We start from the raw sequence: 9948 nt of genomic DNA on the forward strand, positions 1-9948 counted from the left end.
GTCAGTGTGGGCAGCAGGAACAGGGGCCCGAGCTCAGTGTCCTTTGTGCATCTGGCCTTTTCTTTCTGTCCTGAGTCTTCCCAGAGAGCTTCCTGAGCGGTCTTGCTGCCATCAGGGGTGACGCACTGGTAATGGGGGCGCATGTTGGCCCCAGCGTGCGTGCCCTCTTGGTGCCCTGCCTCTCCTGCTCTGCCCCCTCTTGGCGTCTCTCCCTCCCCTTGTGGAGCTCCGCATGACAATGCCGACTCCAGACGTGAGGCAGGAGGCCCTTGGTCAGTGGGGACCGTTGTCCTCAGCCAGAGAGGCCGGGACGTTCTCAGATGGTCCCCTTCCTAAGAGTCCCCAAGGCCCCATGCTGGCCCCGTGGCCAGGCTCCTCTTTGGTGCTGAATGCCACTTGGTCATGGAGGCTGGCCTCTTTTTTGGGAGGTGGTCCTGGAACTGGTGTTTCTGGGATCAAAGCTGTTGCCTGGGATGTAGAAAGAGGCTGTCCTTCGCTGGCATGACTTGCTTGTGACCAGCATCATTCGTGGATCTCTTTCCAGATCAGCCCGTGCCTTGGCGGATTCCCCGAAGCCACACCGCCCTCAGGAGGTGGCCAGCGGCTGGAGCCCCCTCCAGGGTAGGTGCCTGGGCGCAGCCCCGGGACATGCCCTGAATGTGGATGACGGGTGTCACCTGATCCACTAGCCGTTGCCGAGCAGCCGTTCTTGGGAGCACTTCCAGGAGCACTTCCGGCAAAGCCTCTCTGACCTGCAGGTCAGTACCCAGGGACAGGGAAGCTCCTGCAATGTGTTCGCCGGCTGCAGGACAGACCGTGGGGGGCTGGCCTCTCGCTGCAATTGTGGCAAGGCCCAAGGGCTTCCCAAACTCATGCCAGGGGTTCTGCGGTCGGCCCCCCTCTGAAGTTCCCCAAACAGGTGGCAGGCACAGAGTGCAGACTCTGTTTGTGGCCTGTGTCGTCTGCCCCCCTGCCCCCGCCCCTCCCTGGCCCGTCCGTTATTTGGGGCGTATTGTGGATCTGAGGTCCACTTTGGGAAAAGCCGAGGCCCGGATATCAGAGCTGGTCTGCTTTCCTTTGAAGAGCAACCGTCTTCAGCGCCCTTGCTCTCCCGCTAACCCCCCCCCGCCACCGCTGCCTTATTTTTGGTGTTTTTGCTTACTTTGTTTGTGAGGCTAATCAAACAGTCAACCAGATTTTTAAATCACTCTTGGAAGGGCTCTGGGGTGGCGGGACACACACACACACACACACACACACACACGGGGCTAGAGGTGGTGTCGGGGGGGGGGCCCTGGGAGCACAGCCCTGGGCATTCGCGCCCTGCACACGCGCACCGGGGGAGGGAGGCTTCATGGGTGCGGGACCCAGGCTCACCCTCTCCAGGGTCTGGGAATGGAGAGTGGGGGGCAGGCAGGGCAGGGTCTCCCCCACCTTCAGATGGCCCACGCACGGCTCAGTCGGCCACGAGGGCACCGCGGCTGCCCCGGGGAGCCCCGGGGGAGTCACGCCCCAGCACAGGGCCCCCTCTTGCCAGCGTGAGGTCCCCCCGGCCCTCGCCCTTCACTTCGGGGAAGGGTCTCTGCGTTTGGCTCATGGTGGGCAGGCCACGCAAGGATTGGCCTCGACGCCTCGGGGGGAGGGAGGGCCGCGGCGGGGAGGGCGAAGTTCGGGCCCCCGCATGCCCAGCGTTCAGGCTGTGCTCGTGGAGGGTCTGGCGCGAGCACAGCCAGCTGGAAGCGTCCGCCTCGGTGCCAGCGCCCCGGCCTCTGCATGGTACTCGGGGAGAGGTTACCCGAGCAACTTTGCATCCGGACGACGAATGTTGCTCGGTGAACCCCTTTTCGGTATCACATTCCGCCAGAGAGGCCGTCTCGGAGGCCGCGGCTCCTCGGGGAAGAACGTCGGTGTCGGCACCCCTCCGGGGTACGGGACGGATGGTCGACCAGTTGGAAAGTAATTGTTTCGAATGTACTTCACCTGGTCCACTAGCCGTCCGTATCCGCTGCAGCCTGCGGGGCCCGCGGGCCCGGGGAAAGCCGCTCCTCAGCTCAGCGCCTCTCCTGGTACTTGAAGGGAGATCGACCGTGTTATATTCGCTTTATTGGCTTCGAATAATACATGGTTGATCTTTCCTCAGTATCAAATCTCACCTTGGAGGATCTCTTGGAGATGAAGCCCTGTGGGGGCGGGCCAGGGTAGGGCGCCGGTGTCCCCGCCCCCGCGGGGGTGCCTGGACGGAGGGACGGGGGGGTGGGGTCGGGGGGGAGGGGACGGGCCAGGCGGGGCGTGCGCCTCGGGTCCCCGTCCCCTCACCTTTCGTATCTGATCCGCCCTCAGGACGGCTTCTGCGAGGCGGCCATCGGACGGCGTGTCTGGGTACTTGAGGAGAGGTTGTCTGTGATGAGTTCGCTTTATTAATGACGAATATAACACAGATGGCCTGTTTTCAGTACCACCTGCGACTCTCGCGCTGGGTCCAGCCTGGGGCCGACCCCTCCAGGGTACGTGAGTGCATGGGCTCTGCGTATGACATTTGTCACCCTCTCTGCTGACCCTCAACGTCGAGTCCCTGCCGGGCTAGCTTCCTGGAGCGCACGGGGGCCCTGGGCTCTTGCACCGGGAGACTGGGTCCCAGGCCGTGGCTCGCTGGGAGGCCAACGGCACCTTCCGCCGTCCCCCCCCCCCGACCCCGCCCGAAGCCACAGAGGGTCCCCCCCGGCTGCGATGGGCGGCGGGCCCTCTCCGGGGCGTTCCCCAACGGCTGTCCCCATGCATGGCCTGCACCTGCGAGGCACGTCCTGGCCGCCCCAGCCGCTTTGCCTCCCACCCTCCCTGCCTCGGGGGGCCGCGCCGGCCTTCGCCCCCTCGGAGGGGAGCCCCCTGGGGTGCTTGCTGTGCGTGCTGCTCCTGTGGTGCGTGAGGAGAGGTTGCCCGTGGCGCGTTCGCATTCATCATGACGCACAATACACGGTCGACCTCTCTTCAGCATCAGCTCCCGCCTTGCATGCCTCCCGCTCGCGCCGCAGTCCGGGGAGGGCCGGGCCGGGTGCATGGCCGAGGGCCGAGCATGTGCTGACTCCCAGCCCGCGGCCCCCGGGGCGAGTGGTGGGCGTCTTTGAGGAAGAAGCCTCCCGTCCGGAGTCAGCCCCGCTCAGTGGTACCTGAAATAGGTTGCCTGTGAGGTGTTCACTTTCTATACGATGAATATTATACAGTCAACCTCTTTCCGGTGTCGAATCCCGCCTTGGACGCGTCCACTTCGGGTGCCGGAGGTGCAGGTGGTGGCGGTGCCCGCGCCGGTTGGCCCGTGGACTCGGTGTGGGGTCTGTGGCACCTGGCCTGTTCGCTTTCCAGCCCCACGCATTCTGGAGAGCTTCTGAGAGCCACAAGGAGCGGCCCGGCGGCTCCGGAGGCGCCCAGGCTGGCGGTTCCCGACGTCCCTGCGCTGGGCAGTCACCGGGCTCTGGGCTAGGCCTCCACCTGCTGATCCTGCTTTCCCGAGGGCTCCCGACCCCGCCCAGACCACGGCAGAGTCACAGGGCGGGGGGGGGGGGGGGGGGGGGCGGGGAAGGGTCAGGGCTTCTTCAAAGCGAGCTCAGAGGGATGACCTAAGGGTTTGTGGAGTGTGCTAATTGTCTTCCGGGCTGCAGGAAGCTCTTTCCGTGCTGCATCGCATCACCCCAGCAGCCTCTCCCTGGAAGGCCCTACTCTGCGCACGCCTTTCCCTTGGTGGCCTCCTCCGGCCTGTGGTCTCTCTGTGCCCGGAGCCAGGTCTCCCGCGGCGACCTTGCCAGTGGAGCGCCGTGGCTCCAGGCCACCCGCTCTTCCCTGGGCACGGGGCCCCAGGTGTGGCAGCCACATCTCCCCTGTGTGCCCAGCCCTCCTCTCCAGCCCCTGCGGTGGCCCTGCCCCGGGGGGCCTCCCTCTCTGGCTCAGACCACTGCATAGGCCCCACTCGGATCTCCCCCTCCTTCTTCTGCCAAGAGAACCTTCTAGAGAGCAGTCTGGCTCTCTCTGCACTACCCAAAGCCCCTCCGAGGCACCCCTTCCTCATGCCCTGCTCCACAGGGGAACCGCTGTCCCAAGACCCTGGTCGGCCAGCCTCGTTCCCTGCCACGCCCTTCTTTTGACGTTTGTATGTATCACCCCCGCCCCTCCCCACTTAGGTCCACCCACCCGCCTACTGGGACCTGGGTCCTGGGGGACCTCCTCTGCAGCCTGCCTCAGCCTCCTCCCCTCCAGCCTTCCCTGCCTGGGCCTCCCCCACGCCCTGCATATCGGTGTCTCAGGACACCTAGCCCCACTCTTGCTCAAAAGGGACTGCCCCTTTCTAGAGCCAGAGGTTCAGGATCCCGGAGCGGGTGGACTGTCCCTTGTTTATGGAGGCTGTCCGTTTTCCTAGTCACCTTCTGTCAGTCACCCTGTTATGGCTTTCTTCCTGGCTGACTGCTGTCTGAAATGACCTGACGTTAATGTTGGCTTTCTCTCTCCCCCCAGACTCAGATTTCTCAGGGCAAGGATTTTTTTTTTTTTTTTTTTTCTCCTCTCCTGTTCCCTGCTGTGTCCTCAGCTGTGGGACCCAGGCCAGGCCCAAATTAGAGGGATGGCGAGTGTTTGTTGATTGACTAACAGATTCCTTAAGGGCAGGGACCTTATCAAGTTAATCCCCAGAAAAGTGCTGGGCACAGAGGAGGCACTCAGGAAAACATGTTGATAGAGCCCATGAATATGGTAATTGGTTTTTAGAAATTCTTCACATTGGTTAGAAACTGTTTGGTGTTTTGGCTTTTCTGCCCCTTCTAGGTGTCATTTGGGAGAGTTGAGGTTTGCTGCACTTAAAGGTCAGGTCAGCTGGGTCCGGGCTCTTCTCTCCATTTCCCAAGGGGCTCCCCAGACCCCCAAAAGGAGCGATGAGCCCCGCTGTAATCCTACAAACGCCAACTGAGCGCCCCCCCTCCCGCCCCCACCGGCCCACCTTCTAGCAAGCTCTGTGGTGTTCAGAGCCAGGTGCTCTGGGGAGCTCTGTCCACAGCAGGCTGGAGTGTGGTGTGCGAGGGCTAATATATTATGCATGGAACTGACTAAATGGGGACATTTGGAGATGAAAATTGCTGTTAATGCGTCCACACATCTTTGGAATATATTAAACGTTTGTAGGGTTGGGAGGCGACATTAGCCTTATTTAATAGAGCCGATGTAACCATCCCCACACCCCGGCTTTAATAGCCCGGGCGCCTCTAGGCCCCCCAGGCTGTTGCTCGGGGACACCACTGGGTATATCAGCCAGCGCTGGAGAATTATGGATGAGGCAAAATGTCAGCCTGGGCTAACCAGGCATTCAGGCAGCATATGTCCCAGACTCATTTTAGACCCAAAGACAGTGACCCCATGCCGCTCGGTGCAGAATTCCATTAAAAAGCCAAATTACTGGTTTATCTGCTGTTTGAGCAGAAGAGAGAATAAACAAAGGGCCAGATGAACATGTCTGTCCCCGCAGCGGCCGGACGACCGTCGCTGTGGACCCTGAGGCCAGAGGGCCCATCTCCGAGGTGCCGCGTAAACCAGCCATGGGCCTGAGTTCCCGAGGCGCGGGCCGTCTCCCGGGCCTGCGTGGGCAAGGCCCCCGGCTGCCCCCGCTGTGTCTCCTGGATACAATTCTATGAGAGCCTCTTTGAAAACTGAAAAGCTGTTAGAGCGATTGGACCTGTGTTCTCACTGCCTTAACCATTTTCGAGGGGATGAGGAGAATGAGAGCCGCCCTGAAAAGGCCTCAGCCCTGGCCCCCGCCTGGCCCCGCTCGAAGGTGTTTGCTCGCTGCCCCCGCCACCCGGCAGCCTTGGGCGCGGCAGGCTCTGCTTTACAGTGAGAACGTGGGGCACGGGCAGGGGGAGAGACCCCTCCGAGGCCACCCAGCTGGCAGGCAGGGCGGGGCTGGCCCCAGGCAGCTGGCCCTTAAGGACTTTGCCTGCTGAGAGCCACCAGGCTTTAGGAACGTTCCGGAGCCCTGGAAGAAGGCAGGCCCGTGAAGCTTTGCACGAGGCGGTGGGCTCGCTCTTCCCAGTGCTCCGCTGGCCATACTTGCGGCGGGTCTCTCCCTGCGCCCGCCCGGCATCTCTCGGATTTGGTGAGCCAGCCGCATCGGGCTGGGTACGGTCCCCGGGGCTCCTGGCTCCTGTCTGGCCTGGGGAGAGGGCCGCTCGCGCGGGCAGAAGACCCAGGGCACAGAGGAGATGTAAACGCCAAAGACCCACTTTGACTTGTGTCTTTCGCTGCCACATCTGAGCGCCTTTGAGGGTTGCGTGCAGATCTAGCCAGGGCAGCTGGTGAGCCAGAATGGAGAACTCGGGCCAGCGGGCTGCTGTCTCCAGGGCAGGGCCAGGCACCAGCCCCACTCCCCCAGCCTCCCCCTCGCTTTGCTCTGCCCCCGCCCTTGTTCCGGGACCACCCTGCACGGTCTCAGTGGCTGGTGCAGTCCCGGAAGAACCCATGGATGTCAGGGCTGAGCGGGAGCCCTGAGTTCCTGTCCTCTTGTCCCCTCAACCCCCTGCCACTCACATCCTCATACAGATGAGGTCCGAGAGGGTGGCCTGCTTGGCCAAGACTTTTCTTCTGAGCATTGTCTCCGACTTTGGGGGCGGGACCCACCTCTGGCAAATAGGTAGTTTTCTTCTTTGCAAAAACGGGGTGACCCAGCACCCCACGGCTGCGGGACAGTGATGCCGCTGCCCTGCCACGGAGGTTCTAGAAGCCAGAACCTCGACCCTGCGGCGTTGGCTCGTAGTCGGTGCTCAGCTAAGGCCAAGATCAGACACCAGCACCGAGTAGGTGTTCAGTACGAGAGGGTGAATTGAAATCAGATCCCTTCATTGCCAGGAAGAAGCTCATAAGAAGGGCTGGAAGGACGTTTGTGGAATGAAGAAATAAACGCGTGCTCTTTGAGGGGGTAAAGAAGCAGAGAGAAAAAGAAGAATCCGGGGAAGATGGACATAAATCTCCACCAAGCACCGCCAAGGCTTTGCAGCCCAGGCGGCTGAAAAGACCCCGCGGAGGCAGAAGGGGCCATTTGTCACAGGCGGGGACTGGCTTGAGGGCCAGGAAGCAAGGGTGTGACGGAGGCTCGTCCATCACTTTCCCATTATTCCCCCGACGTGGAAAGGAGCCTGCGCCAGCCCGCGTGGCAGAATGGGCGTGGGGGTGGGGGTGGGGAAGGACCCCAAGGAGCGGCAGGCCCGGCAGGTGAGCCCACGGCTCTGGGTCGGGTCCCAAAGCCCCGGCGTGGGCAGCAGAGAGGACAGGAGCCACTCAAGGCCACCTGACAAGTCACGGGGCAGGACTTTGTGGCCAGTATGGCTCTTGGACCCAAATGGGTGCGTGATCGAACATCTGATCGAACACGTCTCGTGCCCTGGGTGTGAGGTGGTGGCTTTCGTACCTGTGAGTCCCAGTGCCAGGCCTGGGTTCATGCCATGCCCCTGCCCGGAACGTCCCTCTGCCACCTCCTGCAGGAAGCTGTCCCTGATCTGCCCCTGCACCCGACACACACACACCTCAGCCTCAATCTGCAGGGATCAGCCCCCTGATTCTTCAATCAACAGGTATCTCTCTGCCCAGCTGGCAAGCTCTGCAGGGTGAGGGGCTGTTTCTGGTTTGGTCGTGGTGGGGCCCCTGGGCCCAGGGAAGGGGTCACGTGATGCTTGCTGATCTTGTCTTCCCTTGCCAAGCACGCCAGACTGGGTGGGTGTTCGGCGGGGGCCTGACACATGGGGCCTTTGGTCGATCGCAACCATGAGACAAGAACTGGGCCAGGGGTGGCTACGCCAGACCACTCTGGCCTGCAGAGATGTGGGCTGTGAGCTGGAGAGCCCGCTCTGATTCTAGAAGCTTTCCATGGGTTAGGTGAGTGCATGTTGGAAGGACCACAGGGTGCCTCCCACTTGGGCCTGGAGCAAAGGTGGGATTTGCCTAGGGCACACGGGGTCCAGGGGAGACCCGAGCTCATTAACAGAGTGGGTCTCGGGACGGAGATCATTGCTCCTTACCTGGTGCAGTGTAGCTCCCCCAGGCCCCAAACAGTGCTCGTCGAGTGAATGAATGAAACCGGGCCTCCTGACTCCTGCCCAGAGCTCTCTGCAACCCCCCACTCCCCCCCCCCCCCCCGCCCCAGACAGCTTTTCTCCACAACTCACTCTGGCTGTGGAGAACGGAGTGGACCCCACACGGGCTGCAGCGTGAGGGAGGCTTGAACAGGCTAGACCCCCGGCCTGGGGACAGCGGGGCCCTGCCTCCAGGGTCCCCTGGGAGTGAAGGCCCCGGTCCTCCTTGGGGCCAGCCGCTGTGCACGGAGCCCGGGGTGTGGGCAACCTTCCAGAATGCTGTTTCCCACCATCTGTGATATCTTCGTTTTCTCTAACACTCAAAAATAGATGTTTCTGTTATGCTTCTCGTTGGCAGGGTTGCTGCAGGGCCTGCCAAGGCCCGGGGGAGCCCGCCAGCCTGCGGAGTCTTACTGTACAAACAGTTGGGGAGGGGGGTGTCTCTGTTAACTTGAAATCCCCGATCAGTAAACATGCCAATTTAAAGTGTAATTAACTCAGGCCGGAAAAAATTCAGATCTGGACTGCTTTTCACAGTTGAAGTTGTTTTTCTTTTATTTATTTATCTCTTTCCGGGTGTGATGGTGTCTGTGGCAGGTTTAAGCCAGGAAAAATAGAAGGGGGGCTGAAGTGGGGAGGGGGCCGGCTGAGAGAGGAAGCGATGGAAGGCAAAGAAGGAGGAGAGGGAAGGTGGGCCTGCCCCCCCACCCATGGCCCGGGGTCTGTATGCCCATTCTGTCCAGGATGCCGGGTGAAGAAACGGAGGAGAGGGAAGCAGGGGGCGTCCTGCTGGGCCAGGTGATTCAGAGTCACGGGCACCGTGCCAGGGAAGCACCCAGCTCGTTTGTTGGGTGGGCTCTGGGTCCTGCTCCTGACTCTCTGTCTTGCCTCCTCTTTCAGGGGTCTCTCTGTTTTCCGCGAGCCCACCCCGGACCGTCAGCACCAGACTCCTGCTTCCCAGGACTCCGGGGAAGGTCCTGCTCTTGGAGATGGTCAATGGCACCCACGCCCCAGCAGAACAGACACGCGGCCCTGCCCCTGCCCCGCCCCAGGAAGAAGTGGGGGCCGTACGCTCCCCACCCTTCATAAAGCACCCTGAGTGGGTCCCAGGAGTGGATCCGTCAGGGGTCAGGCCCGCGCTGTGGACTGGGGAGGACCACGAGGGCACGCAGAGAACTCCTGAGTGACCATGAACTGCAGCAGAAGAGCCATTGACATGTGCCCTCCCCCCAAAAAAGGCTCAGAAATTCCTGCTCTTCCTTTGCAAACACTTGGCATGTTTTGGGGCTATTTGAATAATAAATACACATTATAAAACTCCAAATATGTTTGTGTGTCTATATGTTCAGAGATGATGTTCATTAAGTGGAAGGTTTAAAAACAAAGGCCATCTGCCCTCGGGAGGGATTCTCCTCTAGAGTCACTGGCCTTTGCCCAAAGGGGACCCTGCAGGGAGCATCTCCCCATAGCCCAGGGGTCCACTTCGGGGTGGCGGGGTGGGGGAGGGCTCCCCCCCTGCCTGTGGGAGGCAGGGCCCAGAAGGCCCGCTTTCCCGTCTGAGGTCTGAGCTGGCTCCCGCCCCCGCGGCCGCCCCCCTCCCACCGGGGCAGAGGCCGAGCCCCCGCCTCCGCTCTGCAGCCTCCGCTGGTCACGACTCAGCCGGGCTGACTCAGACGCGGCCCGGAGCGGAGCCTCGTAAATTACATAATTACCTACGGAACCTGCCGCCGCCGCTGAGCGACGGGAAGGACGCTCGGCCGGTGACTCACTGTTTTCCCCGGAGCCTCTCGCCCGCGCTCGGCGGCCGCCTCGGTCTGGGCTGGCTGGGCAGGGGGAAGGGCCGCCGGCTTGG

General features: G+C 61.9%; 1 long non-coding RNA gene across 1 annotated transcript; it reads left to right on the forward strand.

The window, feature by feature from the left end:
* Positions 1 to 2351: 2351 nt before the first annotated feature.
* On the forward strand, positions 2352 to 9420 carry LOC122469549. The gene is made up of 2 exons (XR_006293517.1): positions 2352 to 7631; positions 8997 to 9420. It is a non-coding gene; the product is annotated as an uncharacterized LOC122469549 (long non-coding RNA).
* The last annotated feature ends 528 nt before the right edge of the window (positions 9421 to 9948 follow it).

Source organism: Prionailurus bengalensis, chromosome B3 (assembly GCF_016509475.1).
Source record: "Prionailurus bengalensis isolate Pbe53 chromosome B3, Fcat_Pben_1.1_paternal_pri, whole genome shotgun sequence".
NCBI lineage: Eukaryota > Metazoa > Chordata > Mammalia > Carnivora > Felidae > Prionailurus > Prionailurus bengalensis.